The sequence below is a fragment of the Mauremys reevesii genome, linkage group 14 (genome assembly GCF_016161935.1).
Source record: "Mauremys reevesii isolate NIE-2019 linkage group 14, ASM1616193v1, whole genome shotgun sequence".
NCBI classification, from domain to species: domain Eukaryota; kingdom Metazoa; phylum Chordata; order Testudines; family Geoemydidae; genus Mauremys; species Mauremys reevesii.
Genome location: NC_052636.1, coordinates 23,166,483 through 23,184,365, shown reverse-complemented (window position 1 = coordinate 23,184,365; position 17,883 = coordinate 23,166,483). Strand labels below are relative to the sequence as shown.

At 54.4% G+C, this 17,883-nt stretch overlaps 1 non-coding gene across 1 annotated transcript; it reads left to right on the top strand.

Annotated features, from left to right (window-relative positions):
• The first annotated feature begins 888 nt into the window (after window positions 1-888).
• TRNAS-GCU lies at window positions 889-970 on the top strand. The gene has a single exon. It is a non-coding gene; the product is annotated as a tRNA-Ser (tRNA).
• The last annotated feature ends 16,913 nt before the right edge of the window (window positions 971-17,883 follow it).

Genomic DNA, 17,883 nt, shown 5'->3' with positions numbered 1-17,883 from the left:
GGGGTGGAACAGAGGTGACAGTGGGTGGGGCCGTGGGTGGAAGGTGTGGAAGGGGGCGGAGCCACACACAGACGTGGGGGGGGGCAGGGTTCCGGTGCTGGGGCCCCCGCACTTGTTCTCCCTTTCCCTGGGCTTTGGCATCACTAGCCCCTGCTTAACGAGTAGGGGTCAGTGGTCCCCAAAATGTGGGGTGTGACTCCTAGGGGGACACAGAGGAGGATTGATGGGGGCACCTCAGGGCCTGAGCCAGCCCCCATGGAGGGCAGGGAGGGAGCCCCACTCAGCCCCACTCTGTCCCAGCTCTTCCCCAACCCCACCCTCAGCCTGGGCCCCTGGTTCCCAGCCCGGCCTCGACCCCCTTACCCCTGTCCGCACCCCTCTCCCCAGCAAGCAACGGCCCCACTCCCAGCCCCGGTTCTTGACCGCGGCTTCCGAGGGGCCACAGCCATGGGTACGAGGGCGCAGTGTGAAATGTTTGGGGCCCACTGGGTTAGGGTGACGTCCTCAATCACTTCTCTGCAGTCCAATGAGAGCGATTCCTCCCCCATCCACCCCTCCGTCAGGACGGCCTAGGTACGTTCTGCTGCCCTTCACTCGTACAAGGAAGGAGAATAACATTTCATTCCACTCAGTCCTAAAGTGATTTGCAACCTACCACCATCCCAAACTGGTCATTTTGGGGAAGCGGCCCCATCATGCTGCATAGCTAGGCAGAGTAGGGGTGTCTATGCAAACACGGCCTGTTCCTGAAGTCTTCCCCCAGCTCCTCGCTAGATGTGAGGGGGGAGCTCATTCAGCCCCTGCTTATGCTTAGTATTGGGAAACTCCTTAGTGGCCCTATCTCTGCTGGCCTTAGATTTCTCCTCCTGTCCCTGTCTTAGCAGCTCAGATGAGGTGGCCGAGTGGTTAAGGTGCTGGCCTGCTAATCCATTGTGCTCTGCATGCATGGGTTCAAATCCCATCCTCATCGGATGCATTTAATCTTCATTCTCCTTGATAGACAACTATCTCCACCCTTGGTACAATGACAGATCAAACAATGTTGCTTCTTGCAAACTAAAACCTTCTCAGAATCTCAGCCCCCCCCCCTTTCTTCAAATAAAATATCTAAATCCCAGATTTCTAAAAAAATTCTCTAGTTCTGCATTTCTTAGTTTTTATCTCAAAGGAACAGCCTCATAATCTCCCCAAACACCCTGGGACCTCCCCAAATAATTAAAATACCCCCAACCTGAGCAAGGCCACAACAGTGAACCAGACCTAGTGGCTAGGCCAAGCTGTTCTGAAGGAGGCAACTCAACCATTTTCTCTCTGCTTCCCTTGGCAAGGTCTGACTGGGAAAACAAAATTCCCCAAACTGAAAATTTTCTGCTGAAAAACCACTACTAGTCTGTTTGGGGACTTTGGTTTGAATGTACTATTGTTATTCTCTTCTGATTTCTGAATCAGTTTTGTCATCCAGGTGTGTGTCCAGCTGTTGAGTTGTGGGGGAGAGAGGCTAACTCATAATGTCTCTACCCCCCCTTTCATAGTTTCTTCCAACTGGCTAGGAAGTACCTTTGCTAGGATGTGAGTCAAGCAGTGTCCATTGTCGCTGTGCTATCTCGGAGAAGTCTGCATTGTACACGGTTCCTGGGATAGTCCTTGGCAGTGTGGATCCCTTTAATGGGCCAGCAGCGAGTCTGGCTCCTCCATTGTCACACCTGAAAGGCTGGTGGGGGGCATTTCCCAACCTCATCTCAGTCACACACACAGAGCAAAACGTCCCAGCCAATGCTACACACACAATCCAACACAATAGTAATGTTCAACAGACCAAGACTTTTGAAATGATACCTCACCAGGCAGACTTTGTACAAACCGTATCATCATCATATGAGAGTGGTGAATATGGGGCTTCCAGGGTGCTGCTTTGAGCACAGCGAGCCACCCCTGGGCTGACATGGCAATGGAGACGTACCCTTAGAGTCCATCTCTCCTGGGATAAAGATGGCAGCGTGGCTGGCCTGGACCATCTGACCTCATGAAGCTAAAGCTGAGAGGCTAAAAACTGTGGTGCAGATATTTGTGTTCACACTGAAGCCTGGGTTCGGAAACCCTCACCCCTCGTGGGATCTCAGAGGGTGGGCTCAAGCCCATCTGTCTGCACTGTAATTTTATAGTCTTGCAGCCCAAGCCCCATAACCCTGAGTCAGCTGACCTGGGCTTTGCGACAGGTGCCCTGGGTGTGTTAATCACAGTGCAGACATAACATTAGGCTACGTCTCCAGTGCAATGAAACACCCATGACTGGCCCGTGTCACGTTAATCAGGGTCATGCGGCTTGGGCTGTAAAGTTGCAGTGTCCGTGTCTCGGCTCAGGCTCAGTCCCCTGCTCCAGGAGCCCAGAAGGTTGGGAGGGGGTTTAGCAAGTGGAAATGGTAAAACCGCAGGGGAGTATTACCCTGGACTCATGGCATTTCTCTATTGGTCTGTCTGCTCTGAGGCAGGGACAGAAACACGTCCTGCTGCTTTTGTTATTTCAAAGGGCAGGTTAGGATTTTCATTCTCATACTCGGTGCACAAAACAGGACTCAACCCTCGGCATAAACGAAAGGAGCTGCCCACAGATTCTGGCAGCCACAATGAGCATTTGGTGTGAGAGCTCAGACCTGCCCCTGTCCCAGAGGGAGGGTCATCCATGAGGGGACTGGACCACTGACCTATCAGCTCCTAACTCCCAAACTTTCAGTAACTCTATCATCAGTGCCTGTGAGTGTAATTTAAACCATAAGAAAAACCACACTAGGCTAGACCGAAGGTCCATCCAGCTCTGAATCTTGTCTTCTGACAGTAGCCAATACCAGGTGCCCCAAAAGCAACTCAGTAAGGTACCACTGGAACTTGAACCCAGGATCTCCTGTATACAAAACAGTGGTTTTAGCCAGCTAAGCCATGGTGCCTCGAGTTGCTGAAGGGATCATGTCTGCACACACCTGACTCTCTGCCAACCTCCATCTGGGCCTGACAAGCTTTGCTGGTGTTTGGATTCAGTAAAGCAGAGGAGCAGGGGAAGTTTTACTCCCAAGGTTCTTTGGACAGGTCTACACTACAAAATTAGATCGGTGTAACTACATTACTCAGGGGTGTAAAAAATTTACCTCCCTAAGCAATGCAGTTATATCAGCCTAACCCCGGTGCAGATAGCGCTGTGCCAACAGGAGGGCTTCTCCCATCAACATAGCTTGGGGAGGGGCTTGGTTAGTGAAGACGAAGAGAATAGGTGGCCCATGGCTCTTGCATTTGGGGAGGCTGAGTGTGAGCGCTGGAAGCTCCCTAGAAGTGGGGGCCCATTGGTGCCCAGACCATGGCACTGCCCCCCCACCCTTCTCCTCTCTCTGAGGCCCCACCTGTGCTCCCCCCTTGCTCCTGTTTGGCCACTTCCCACCCCCGCTCTTCCTCTTTGGCTGAGGACGGCTGACCCACCTTTCACTCGCTCCTCTCCTCCCGCAAGGCCTTCCTGCCTGCTGCTCGTGCCTCTCCACCCCCTACCACAAGGTCTGCCCACCAGCCGCTACCGCTCTGACCCATCCCTGCAACCCACCCTGCCCACCACCCACACCTCTCTGCCCCTCCCCTGAGACCCACCCTGCCCACTGCCCCCACCTCCGAGACCTGCTCTGCCCACCGCTCGAACCTCTCTGCCCCTCCCCTGAGACCCACCCTGTCCACGTCTTTCTTCGGTCGTCTGTTGTTATTCCATGAAGCATCAAGAATGGAATAAAAAGCTGAGTTTACTCCAGGGTGAGGAAACAAAGAAGCCACCAACCCCCCAGCATTGCTGCTTTAGTTAAAGTATTTAGTTAAAACAGCTATTGAATGTCCTTCCTATGCCCCTTGTGTCACCAGAGCACATCCATGCTAGCAGTTCTTGGATGGCAAGAGAGAGCAGTGCACTGTGGGCAACTATCCCACTGTGCAACTGGCTGCAGGGTGTTTTGGGAAGGGTTTGCAATGCCTCACGGGCTGGTACAGCATCACATGATGCAGGTTTCTCTATCCCACCGTTCCACGGGCATCTTACTAGATTGCCAGCTGCTTTTCAACTGCGGTGTGCGTGGCGGGGTAGAGACTGTGTGTGTGTGGGGAGAGACACTGTGTTGGGGAAGAGTGAGTGTGTTGAGCTAGGTAGGAGCAGATCATTATTATCCCTACTTGAAAGAGGGAGAAGCTACGTCTGAGAAAGAAAAATTGACTTGTCTTAGGTCACACAGCCAGTCAATGGCAGAGTTGGGAATAGGACCCAAGAACCCTGATTTTCAAACTGACCATCGGATCTTGAATTTCAGACATTGAATGACCTGAGTAAAGTGCTCTCAGATGAGCTCCAGCCCAACAACAGTGCACAGGAATTATTCAGCAAGTATTTGAGGAGAACTGCAATGTCAGAGAGAATCATGAACTGCTCAGAGACCATTAATGCAGAGAAGCAGCAAAATTCATCAAACATAGAACTGGTTAAGAACATAAGAAAGGCCGTACCAGGTCAGACCAAAGGTCCATCTAGCTCAGTGTCTGTCTACCGACAGTGGCCAATGCCAGGTGCCCCAGAGGGAGTGAACCTAACAGGCAATGATCAAGTGATCTCTCTCCTGCCATCCATCTCCATGCTCTGACAAACAGAGGCTAGGGACACCATTCCTTACCCATCCTGGCTAATAGCCATTTATGGACTTAACCACCATGAATTTATCCAGTTCTCTTTTAAACGCTGTTATAGTCCTAGCCTTCACAACCTCATGTAAGGAGTTCCACAAGTTGACCGTGCGCTGCGTGAAGAAGAACTTCCTTTTATTTGTTTTAAACCTGCTGCCTATTAATTTCATTTGGTGACTCCTAGTTCTTGTATTATGGGAATAAGTAAATAACTTTTCCTTATCCACTTTCTCAACATCACTCATGATTTTATAGACCTCTATCATATCCCCCTTAGTCTCCTCTTTTCCAAGCTGAAGAGTCCTAGCCTCTTTAATCTTTCCTCGTATGGGACCCTCTCCAAACCCCTAATCATTTTAGTTGCCCTTTTCTGAACCTTTTCTAGTACTAGAATATCTTTTTTGAGGTGAGGAGACCACATCTGTACACAGTATTCGAGATGTGGGCATACCATGGATTTATATAAGGGCAATAATATATTCTCAGTCTTATTCTCTATCCCCTTTTTAATGATTCCTAACATCCTGTTTGCTTTTTTGACCGCCTCCGCACACTGCGTGGGCATCTTCAGAGAACTATCCACAATGATGCCAAGATCTTTTTCCTGATTCGTTGTAGCTAAATTAGCCCCCATCATGTTGTATGTATAGTTGGGGTTATTTTTTCCAACGTGCATTACTTTACATTTATCTGAGTTATTTCCTTGGTCTTAAAAGAGACCAACAAGGACCTGAGTCTCCTCCCTGTCAATAACCCCCTGCTCAGCCAATCAGGGTAGAGACTGAGGACGGGAGGCTGAGGGTTCTCACCAGAGAGCCCAAAGGATGGCCCAGGTCACTGGTGGGGATCACTGCCCGAGCACTATTTCAGCCCCACATTTTTGAGTGGACCTCCCACAGTGGGAGCTGCAGAGCGCGCGCGCGCAACACACACACGCACACACACCCCCACCCCCAGGAAAAAGGACAAAATAAGCAAGAGATGAAGAGAAAGGACAGAGGCACGGATGGAGGAAAAGGTGAAACAAAATAACAAACCCTAATGTCCCCAGTGATTCTAAGGGACAAAATCCCAGGTGCGCAATAAACTTCTGCCTCCTTAAGCTCATGTTTTCCATGCCTAGAATTCAACTTTCACCACATGGATCAGACTGAACAGGTTTCAAACCTCCAGGAGGCTCTTACTTTCTAAACAGGGACGGCTGTTTTCTAGTAAAATCACTACAAGGGAAGGAGAAAACTCGAAAGAGGTTCCTCCTGGCGTTCACGTCCGTGAACCCGAATACTCCCTCAGTCCTCAAAGAGAGACCTGGAGAAGGAGACTTGCTGAAGCAAAGCCACAGGGGTCTCTGAGGTTTCCCTGGCCCCTCGCCCCTGTCCTGCCTGGTTGATGTCAGCATCTCTCTGTGAGGTCACCACCTCCCCACCACCTTGGACCAATAGGCTGAGGTCCTGCAAAAGGCCTTTGTGATGTCACTGCCACACCCCTCCCTTGCTGTGCCAATGTCCTGCCCCTGGCCAGGCACTTTGCAGGTTTGAGCTACTCCCTGAGGATCACCCCACTCAAGGAGCATTCGTTCTAGGCAGCAAGCCGGCTAGACAGGAAAACCTCAGACGCTGCTCCCAATGCTACACTCAGTTTGCCAGAAATTAGTCGACTTTATGGCCAGAAGAGACCATTAGAGTATCTAATCTGACCCCCTGCATATCACAGGCCTCCTGTATGGCACAATAGCAGGTGAGGGTGGGGGGCTGAGGAAGCGAGCGGGCAGGCAGCGGCGGGGGGGCAGGTGGGCCGGCAGCTGGCCCCAGCTCACCTCCGCTCCGCCTCCTCCCCTGAATGCCCCACCTCGCTTTCCCCCCTCCCCCTGCTAATCAGCTGTTCGCGCAGGAAGCCTTGGAGGGAAGAGAAGCCGTGTGGCGGCTTCGCACTCAGGCCCAGCAAGGTGGAGACGGAGACGAGGTGAGCTGGGGTTGGGGGGCTTCCCGCACCGCAGCAGGTAATGGCGGGGGTTAGGTGAGCTGGCGATGGGGAAGAGAGCTGAGGAGGCGAGCAGACAGGTGAGCCATAGGGGCGGGGCTGAGGAGGCGAGTGGGCGGGCAGTGGCGGGGCGGGTGAGCCGGCAGCAGGGAGGGGGTTGAGGAGGTGAGCAGGGGGTCGGGGGCCGAGGAGGTGAATGGTGAGTCAGTGGCTGACCTGTTCTGCTGATCTGGTCGGGCTCCCAGCCCCTCTCCAAGGGTTGCAGCTGTCTGGAGGTGCTGCCTTCCACGCCTTCCTCAGTCCCACCTCATTCACTCCACAGGGCGACTGATTACCAAGTGGGGGGAAGATCTTATTCTACTTCTAGCAAAAAATACATTTCTTTTACCTTAATTATATTACCTTAGGGGCCCCCTATAACATATTAGCAAGGTTCATTACCGCTGTTTTGGCAGGGTGGTGCTGGGGAAGGAGGGTTTGTTTTCACGAGGCGGGCGGCGCTTCGGGGGGGGGGAATTGTTTCGGAGGGGCTGGGAAATGCTAATGGGGTTCTTTTCAAAGGGCGGGCGGTGCTGGGGGGGCTGTGTTTCGGGGGGCTGGGCGGTGCTGGGGGGGTGTTTCAGCAGCACTGGGGGTGGGGGTTTTTTGGTGAGGCTGGAAGGTTTTCAGCCCTCAGCTGTTTTCTTTGGAGTAATATTGCCCTCGCCGCTTTACGAGTTGTGCAGGCCTAGACTAAACCACAGACTCTGGACTCAGCATTCATGTATCCTGCAGTCTGAACTTTGAATCCGATACATTCCCTCATTGGCTACCATTGTTTGCCCAGCATGGAAGTGGTTCTTGTCCAACAAGGCAGCCAGATTGGGACCCGTAGGCATGGAATGGCTCTGAAGGAATCAGCTGTTTCTCTCTGCGCTTTGGATCCAAATGGTAAAAGACAGTTGCTCCCAATTTAATCATGGCGTCCTTTAGGAGTGTGATCAATGCCACTTAACTAGGGAGCAGGGTTCTAAAAATAGTTTACCTGGGCCACAGGTCACCATAGCTTCCATCTCTGGGGTGAAAATGAACCACTAGTACCTACAATTTCTACCCAAGTTCTTGTCAAATCTTTGACCTTACTTGGAGTAATTTTACACTTCTCTGGCGTAGAATACTTCACCAACCACACAACAGATCAGTAGCGATAGTGAGGTACAACTCCCCCTTCTGTGCCCTTTTATTTCTTTAATCTGGTGGCACAGATTAAAATTAGGGACTAAATTCAGGTGCAATTTAGAATCCCTGTAAGACAACAAATGTCAGGTCTCTATTAAAAAGAGGTATCTTTCTGCAGCTATAGCACATTCAACATGGATTTCATTTTCTACATATTTGTAGAATCTCCCAGGTGTGAGCTGAACAGAAATGTCACTTCCATTTTTCCCATCTCTACCTAGATAGGGATTGTATTTCCCAAATAATAGGCAACATGCAGCTAATGAGGAAGGCGATATCTTCAGGAGCAACCTCCTGCAAGGCCTGGGCCACAGCGGCTTTGGTAGCCAAATGCATGGGTACTTTGTTTAATTACAAGTAATTTACAAAGGAATCCTCTTCCCAGCCCTTTAGAAAAAATATAGGCCTAAGAAGCTGAACAAAAGGGAGATTGGGATGGTGATGAGGAATCAGGGTAAATCAGAGGGATTCCCTATGTTCTTCTGCTGTTATAGAGGAGAAATGACATTTTCCCCTATCCCTGCGCTGTTCCCGCACTTTGTTATAGTTCAATATATTTTAAGTGAGGAAAATGGTAGCAAAAATATCTGCTCCCCAGCACAACCTGAACCAACATCAGAGCAACTGGGAATGAAACAATTGGTTTCCAAAGGGAGAACTCGATGACTAACAATGGCTGTGAAATGGGGGAACAGTATAACCGTGATGCTCAGGGTTTGTTTAGACTAGGAACAGTGATGGTGTTTAGGTCAGGTCAAGGGGGAAGCTAATGCCAACCCCTGCACCTGGGCTGCATCTGCTCTACAACTAAAATTTCCTTTTTACCCCAAGATCACTAACTTGAGCAGCCAACGCCATGTACAGCCCTAGTGGATGGAAGGCTCGGGTAGTTTTTGCCTCAGTGTAGCTTGTTGGGTGTGACGATACGGTCCTGGCGGGACCCAACTGAGAGTGCCAGTTCAGGACCAATTGCTTAAACAGGGCAGTTACAGCCCTAGGCTGGGGTTTTTCCACCTGTAAGGCAAACCAAACCAGCCAGCCAAAGAGGAGTTTGGTTTCACACCACTGGCTAACCACAAGTCACACAAGCAATTTCCTTAGATACTCCACAAAAAGAACAGGAGTACTTGTGGCACCTTAGAGACTAACAAATTTATTTTAGCATGAGCTACAGCTCATTTCTTTGGATGCATAGAATGGAACACACAGACAGGAGATATTTATACATACAGAGAACATGAAAAGGTGGAAGTATGCATACCAACCGGAAAAGTCTAATCAATTGAGATGAGCTATCATCAGCAGGAGGAAAAAACTTTTTGAAGTGGTAATTAAGATGATCCATAGGAGGTGTGAGGAGAACTTAACATAGGGAACTAGATTCAATTAGTGTAATGACCCAACCATTCCCAGTCTCTGTTTAGGCCAGAGATAATTGTATCTAATTTGCATATTAATTCCAGTTCAGCAGTTTCTCTTTGGAGTCTGTTTTTTGAAGTTTTTTTGTTGCAAAATTGCCACCTTCAAGTCTGTCACTGAGTGGTTAGAGAGGTTGAAGTGTTCTCCCACTGGTTTTTGAATGTTATGATTCCTCATGTCAGATGTGTGTCCATTTATTCTTTTGCGTAGAGACTGTCCAGTTTGGCCAATGTACATGGCAGAGAGGCATTGCTGGCACATGATGGCATATATCACATTGGTAGATGTGCAGGTGAACGAGCCCCTGATGGCATGTCTGATGTGATTAGGTCCTATGATGGTGTCACTTGAATAGATGTGGACAGAGCTGGCATCAGGCTTTGTTGCAAGGACAGGTTCCTGGGTTAGTGTTTATGTTGTATGGTGTGCGGTTGCTGGTGAGTATTTGCTTCAGGTTGGGAGGCTGTCTGTAAGCGAGGACTGGCCTGTCTCCCAAGATCTGTGAGAGTGAGAGATCATCCTTAAGGATAGGTTGTAGATCTTTGATGATGCGCTGGAGAGGTTTTAGTTGGGGGCTGTAGGTGATGGCTAGTGGCGTTCTGTTATTTTCTTCGTTAGGCCTGTCCTGTAGTAGGTGGCTTCTGGGTACTCTTCTGGCTCTGTCAATCTGTTTTTTCACTTCAGCAGATGGGTATTGTAGTTTTAAGAATGCTTGATAGAGATCTTGTAGGTGTTTATCTCTGTCTGAGGAATGGAGCAAATACGGTTGTATCTTAGTGCTTGGCTGTAGACAATGGATCGTGTGGTGTGTCCGGGATCGAAGCTGGAGGCATGTAGGTAAGTATAGCGGTCAGCGGGTTTCCGGTATAGGGTGGTGTTTATGTGACCATCGCTTATTAGCACAGTAGTGTCTAGGAAATGGACCGCTTGTGTGGATTGGTCTAGGCTGAGGTTGATGGTGGGATGGAAATTGTTAAGATCACGGTGGAATTCCACGAGGGCTTCTTTTCCATGAGTCCAGATGATGAAGATGTCATCAAAGTAGCGCAAGTAGAGTAGGGGCGTTAGGGAACGAGAGCTAAGGAAGCGTTGTTCTATGTCAGCAATAAATATGTTGGCATATTGAGGGCCATGCGGGTACCCATAGCAGTGCCACTGACTTGAAGTATCAGAGGGTAGCTGTGTTAGTCTGGATCTGTAAAAGCAACAAAGAATCCTGTGGCACCTTATAGACTAACAGACGTTTTGCAGCATAAGCTTTCGTGGGTGAATACCCACTTCTTCGGATGCAAGACTTGAAGGTAAACATTGTCCCCAAATGTGAAATAGTTGTGGGTGAAGACAAAGTCACAAAGTTCAGCCACCAGGTTTGCCGTGATATTATCGGGGATACTGTTCCTGACGGCCTGTAGTCCATCTTTGTGGGAATGTTTGTAGAGGGCTTCCACATCCATAGTGGCCAGAATGGTGCTTTCTGGAAGATCACCAAGGGATTATAGTTTCTTCAGGAAGTCAGTGGTGTCTCGAAGATAGTTGGGAGTGCTGGTAGCATAGGGCCTGAGGAGAGAGTCCACATAGCCAGACAATCCTGCTGTTAAGGTGCCAATGTTTGAGATGATGGGGTGTCCAGGATTTCCAGGTTTATGGATCTTGGGTAGCAAATAGAATACACCTACTCTGAAACTTAGACACTCCAGTCTACCAGTATCACCACTAGGGCCACTTGTCCTGCGGATGAATGGTTATGAAAACCAAAACCCCAATAAAAGAAAACGGTTCTCTCGATCCCAAGGAATCAAGCCCCAGACCCAGGTCAATATACAAATCAGATCTTACCCACAAATCATGCTGTTGCCAATCCTTTAGAATCTAAAATATAAAGGTTAATTCATAAAGGGGAAAAGATAGAGATGAGAGCTAGAATTGGTTAAATGGAATCAATTACATACAGTAATGGCAAAGTTCTTAGTTCAGGCTTGTAGCAGTGATGGCATAAACTGCAGGTTCAAATCAAGTCTCTGGAACATCCCCAGCTGGGATTGGTCATCAGTCCCTTGTGTAGAGCTTCAGCTTGTAGCAAAGTCCCTCCAGAGGTAAGAAGCAGGATTGAAGACAAGATGGAGATGAGGCATTAGCCTTATACAGGCTTTTCCAGGTGTAAGAACCTCTTTGTTCCTTACTGTGGAAAATTACAGCAAAATGGAGTCTGGGGTCACATGGGCCAGTCCCTGCACTTTGCTGAGTTACAAGGCGTGTCTGCCTTCTCTCCATGGGTCAATTGTGTAGCTGATGGTCCTTAATGGGACATCACACAGGCTAGGCAAAGCTAACACCAACTTGTCTAGAATGTTTCCAAAAACACAGCACAAATTTGAAATACAGACAGTATAGATTCAATATTCATAACTTCAACTACAAAAGGATACATGCATACAGACAGCATAATCATAACCAGCAACCCATAACCTGGTCTTAGACACCTTATATGACCCCTTTTTACATAAGATTTGGTGCCACTACAGGACCTTGGTTGCAAACCATATTCTATATAGTCCCAGTTTATATCAACATCACAGGGAATGACACAGGACAGCAAATTCCCACCTACCCAAGGACAAATTGCTGCAGATAAAACAGGTTGGGTTAACATCCCAAAGCTGAGGAGAATTGAAGAATTATGGACAAAATAGGGAAAAATAAGAGACTCGAGAGTCAATAATTTTAGGGAAAACGAGGGAATCTCCTTGGATGTTCTAGCCACATGTGGGGAGGAGAGAGAAGGGAAGAACTAGAGAGAATTGTTCTCAGGTTTTGAGATAGAAAGAAACGGCACAAACAGGAAAAGGATGCAAGTGGCTCACCCCCGTGACCATAGGCGTGCGTAGCACATTTCATTAGGGTGTGCACCCAGGGAGCCCCGCCCTAGCCCCACCCCATCCACTGCCTCCCCCTTCCTGCCCCCCTCAGAACCCCAACCCCCGCTCCTTGTCCCCTGACTGCCCCCTCCTGGGACCCTGCCCCTAACTGCCCTCCAGGACCCAACCCCTATCTAAGCCTTCCTGTTCCTTGTCCCCTGACTTCCCCTCCTGAGACCCCCACTATAACTGACTCCTAGGACCCTACCTGTCCCCTGACCCTTATCTACACCTCCACCCCAGACAAAACCCTGGGACTCCCACGCCCCATCCAACCGCTCCCGCCCGACAGGACCCGACAACTCCCGACCCATCCAACTCCCTCTGCTCCCTGCCTGCCTGACCCCTCCACCCCCAGGCACCCCCAAACCCTCAACCCATCCAACCCCTGCTCCTTGTCCCCTGACCGCCCCTCCAGAGGCCCCCACCCTCTAATCACCCCCAACTATCCAACCCCCCTCCCCACCTCCTGGCAGCTCTGTCTAGTGGCTGCTCCCACCCACACACTCAAAGGCTTTGGCTACACTTAGCACTTCAAAGTGCTGCCGCGGCAGCGCTTTGAAGCGCTAACTGTAGTCAAAGCACCAGCGCTGGGAGAAAGCTCTCCCAGCGCTGTCCGTACTCCACCTCCCTGTGGGGAATAACGGACAGCGCTGGGGCTTTGACCACACTGGCGCTTTGCAGCGCCGCAATTTGCAGCGCTGGAGAGGGTGTGTTTTCACACCCTGCTGCAGCGCTGCAAATTTTTAAGTGTAGCCAAGCCCTAAAGTGGCAGAGGAGGTTCCCTCTCCTTCGGGGGGAAGGTTGCCTAGTGGTTAAGGCACAGGACTCAGGCTCAGGTGTTCTGGGTTTGAGTCTCTGCTCTGCCACAGACTCCCTGCTTAGCCTTGGGAAAGTCACTTCACCTCCTTGTGCCCTAGATCCCACCTGCCCAATGGGGCCAACACTGACCCTGCCTCCTGGACTAAATCCATCCATGGCTGGGTGATGGGGTGGGGGGGAATGAAGATACCAACATGGGGAGATTTGGGCTGAATTTCTCCACAGCCGGAGAGTGGGAGCCAGCTCCACAGGGGGGATGGGAGCGAGAGGGGCTCAGGCCAGCTCCACACAGAGGGGGGTCAGGGCTTCAGCCCTGCAACTTCTGCCCTAAGGTGGCTGGGGCTCCCGAGCCGGGGACTTCAGCCCCACATCTTCTGCCAGGGTCCGGGGTTCTCCTCCCTGCCCCACGGGGGCTCCTCGCCCCCTCCATCCCCCCCAGTGCAGGTCCTGCAGGGGCCCGGGGCTTCTCCTTCCCCCAAACCACCCAGCGTGGCTCCAGCCCAGTCCGGGGCTTCTCCTCCCCCCACCTCCTACCGGTATCTGGAGCTTCTCCTCCCCCCAACCTGCCCCAGCCCCAGCCCCAGCCCCAGCCCAGCTGGGCTCCCCGGGGCACCCGCCGCTGCTGTGGCCGGAGCCGAGCCTGGAGGTCAGGGAGCAGCGATTCACGCGGAGGAGCCCCAGGGGCGGGGGCTCTGCTGCTGCTGGCCCCGCCCCGACCCCTGGGGCTGTTTGGGGCTCACTCAGCCCCCCAGGAGCGGGGGGGGGGGAGCAGAGGAGCGGAGCCTGCCCAGCAAACAGCTGATCGCAGCTGCGCCCAGGCCGCCCCGGGGACACGCTCCGCGGAGGAGGCGCCCCAAGCTGCCGGCAGCGGGTCATTCCAGGGGCCGAGCACCCGCCTGCAGCCGCCGCAGCCTCCCGGAGCCCCCACGGGAGGGGGGGAGCAGCCTCCCCAGCCGGGGCTCAGGGCATTGGGGTACCGGGGCTCCCCCCATGCGCACGCCTGGGCCCGGGACACTCACACACACACTCTGCCCCGGGGCTCCCCTGGTGCCCAGAGACCGATCAACGCCGCCTGCCCCCGCCCTTCCCCGCCTGCAGCTCTGGCCTCTCCTCCCGCCCCGCCAGCCGCACCCAGGGGAGCCCCAGGCTCTGTCCCCACCTGGAGCCCAGCGGGGCGGGGCAGCTCCTGCTGCAGCTGAGAACAGCGGCTCCGCTCCGGCCCGGGCGGCTCCAGCGCTGCTGGCAGCACGTGGCCACCAGGGAGCAGCTGCTGGGCCCAGGCTCCTGCGTCACAATGTGCCAGAGCCCCGCCCCAGGAGCTGCCCCGCCCCGGGCTGTGCCAGAGCCCCGCCCCAGGAGCTGCCCCGCCCCGGGCTGTGCCAGAGCCCCGCCCCAGGAGCTGCCCCACCCCGGGCTGTGCCAGAGCCCCGCCCCAGGAGCTGCCCCGCCCCGGGCTGTGCCAGAGCCCCGCCCCAGGAGCTGCCCCGCCCGGGCTGTGCCAGAGCCCCAGCCCCAGAAGCTGCCCTGCCCCGGGTTGTGCCAGAGCCCCGCCCCCAGGAGCTGCCCCGCCCTGGCCTGTGCCAGAGCCCCGCCCTCAGGAGCTGCCCCGCCCCTGGGCTGTGCCACCCAGCCCCCTTGAAACACCCCCCCAGCGCTGCCGCCCCGCAGAAACAAACCCTCCTTCCCCAGCGCCGCCCCCCCGAAACAGCTGTGGGCCGAAAAGGAAAGTTTGGGGTGGAGGGAGAAGAAAGCCCCCATAGGGTGACCAGCTCACACCATCACACCCCTCTTCACCCCCTAGCCCCCCACTGGCCTGCTGCATCTCCTGCTAGTCAGTCCCCCACCCACCACTCACCTCCTTTCATAGGCGGCAGGTTCGTATAATTTTTGGTGGGGCCCAAAATGGTGGTGTGTCCCCCCCCGCCGCTCTCACCCTGTAAGCTGATATAAAATGAAGCTACAATGCGTCAGCACTACAAGATTACAAGGGTCAATTAAAAGTGGAAAGTCAGAAGCAGCACTTGCCTGCTTTAATATACAGTATTAAATTTTGTTGCACCTGTTGTGACAAAGTGGGAATGTTCTTAATGTTTTCTCTGAATACTGTGTGGGTGCCTCAGTTTCCCCTGCAAAGTGCCAACTGACGGTGTTGGGGACAAAGAGATCAGGTGGCCTCCTTGTCCGGAAGAGACACAAAGGCCAGATGAGGGAGTGTCAGTTTGGAGCTGGCTGGGGAAATCGGGAGAGGCCCAGAACTTGGGTCTGGGCTCCCCACCCCCCAAGATGGACCTGACTGAGGGGTCCTGTTTTCTGTACCTACAAGCTCTGTTTTAGACTGTGTTCCTGTCATCTAATAAACCTTCTGTTTTACTGTCTGGCTGCTGGCAGCCGAGGACCTGGAGAGCCCCCTGGACCTGCTGCTCTTCAGCCTCACGGTGCCCTGGCCCAGCCCCGGCAGGAGGGAAGGCAAGGATCTCCGGCTGCGGGGCTACCTGCTCAGCACCGACGAACCCAGCCGGCTGCTCACCTCCTCACACACTCCAGGAGCCCCTCGCCGCCATCGCAGCCCGGGCTCGGCTCCAGGGGACCCCGTTTCCGTCCCTCCCCAGCTCCTCACACACACTGGGTAGGGCCACCCAGAGGATTCAGGGGGCCTGGGGCAAAGCAATTTTGGGGGCCCCTTCCATAAAAAAAAGTTGCAATACTATAGTAACATGTATTTGGAAATGTAAAAAATAACTAGTGAAAATTAATTTGTAATAATTTGAAAATACACCAAATACATTATTTAAAAACATTAAATGCTTTACTGGTCTGTCTACATTTGCAATTACATAATGGGCTGTTGCTGGGTGATGGTTGGTGCCAATGGGCTGTCACTGCCTGGAGGTGGTGCTGCTGTTGCCCAGGGCTGGGTGGGGAGCTGGGCTCTGGGGGGTGCCTGGCTCACAGGGGCTGGGCTCAGGACTGTGGGGAGATGGGGTCGGAGGTTGTCTGGCTCAGAGGGGCTCGCCTCGGAGCTGGGGTCAGGGCTGTGGGGGGAATGGGTACAGGGGGGTGTCCGGATCAGAGGGGCTGGGCTCGGAGCTGGGGTCAGGGCTGTGGGGAATGGGGTCAGGGGTGTCCGGATCAGAGGGGCTGGGCTCGAGCTGGGGTCAGGGCTGTGGGAGGAATGGGTACAGGGGGATGTCCGGATCAGAGGGGCTGGGCTCGGAGCTGGGGGTCAGGGCTGTGGGAGGAATGGGTACAGGGGGGTGTCTGGATCAGAGGGGCTGGGCTCGGAGCTGGGGTCAGGGCTGTGGGAGGAATGGGTACAGGGGTGTCCGGATCAGAGGGCTGGGCTCGGAGCTGGGGTCAGGGCTGTGGGAATGATGGGGTCGGGGGGGTCTGGATCAGGGGGGCTGGGCTCCGAGCTGGGGGTCAGGGCTGTGGGAGGAATGGGTACAGGGGCGTGTCCGGATCAGAGGGGCTGGGCTCTGGTCTGGGGGTCAGGGCTGTGGGAGGAATGGGTACAGGGGTGTCTGGATCAGAGGGCTGGGCTTGGAGCTGGGGGTCAGGGCTGTGGGAGGAATGGGTACAGGGGGATGTCCGGATCAGAGGGGCTGGGCTCGGAGCTGGGGGTCAGGGCGGGGGGAGGAATGGGTCCCGGGGGTGTCCGGATCAGAGGGGCGGGGCTCAGAGCTGGGGTCAGGGCTGTGGGGGAATGGGGTCAGGGGTGTCTGGATCAGAGGGGCTGGGCTCGGGCTGGGGTCAGGGCTGTGGGAGGAATGGGTACAGGGGTGTCCGGATCTGCGGGGCTGGGCTCGGAGCTGGGGTCAGGGCTGTGGGGGGAATGGGTACAGGGGATGTCCGGATCAGATGGGCTGGGCTCAGAGCTGGGGTCAGGGCTGTGAGGGGATGGAGCCGGGGTGTGCCCAAGTCCGAGGGGCTGGGCTTGGAGCTGGGGGACAGGGCTGGGTGGGGAGGATGGGTTTGGGGGGGTGCCCACCTCAGAGGGGCTGGGCTTGGAGCTGGGGGACAGGGCTGGGTGGGGCGGATGGGTTTGGGGGGGTGCCCATCTCAGTGGGGCTGGGCTTGGAGCTGGGGTCAGGGCTGGGCCTGGGGGTAATGGGGTCGGGGATGCCTGACAACCACCTCCTGAGACCCCCAATCCAACCCCCTTCCTGGCCCCTGACCGCCTCCCCACACAGAACCTGTGCCCCTGAGTGTCCCAGGACTCCTGCCCCTTAGCCAACCCCGGCCCGGCTGCTTACCCCCGCTCACTGCGCGCCTCGAGAAGCGGCCCTGCCCAGCGCTGCAGCCGCATGGCTCCCGGAGGGGGCTGAGCTCGTCCCCGCTCAGAGCCGCGTGGTCAGGGGAGGAGCCGCTCGGCCCGGAGCTCCCAGCCCCGCCCCCTGACCACGCGGCTCTGAGTGGGGCGGATCTTAGCCCCGCCCCCCCCAGCCAAGCTGCTGCTGCTGCGCTGTGTAGGACCCGGGCGCGAACAAGCGGAGGAGGAGCGGCCCGTCCTCTGCAGCCAGGCGGGGCCGCGCTACCGGTGAGGCCATCCTCTCCCAAGCGGGCCGGTGGCGCGGCCCTGCCCGGCTGCAGGGGATGGGCCGCTCCTCCGCTCGCAGCGGCAGGATGAGCTGGGGCCCCAGCTCTAGGCACCAGCTTGTTTTGCTAGTGCCTAGAGCCGCCCCTGCCGGGCAGGGAGGGGGGAAGCTCCAGCCGTGGCGACGGTGGCGGGGCGGCGGGGGGTGCGCTCCAAGCAGGGGAGAAAACATTGGTGGGGCAGAGCCCCTGCTTGGGATTTATTCCTGGGGCTAAAGCCCCAGAGCCCCATATAAGTCGG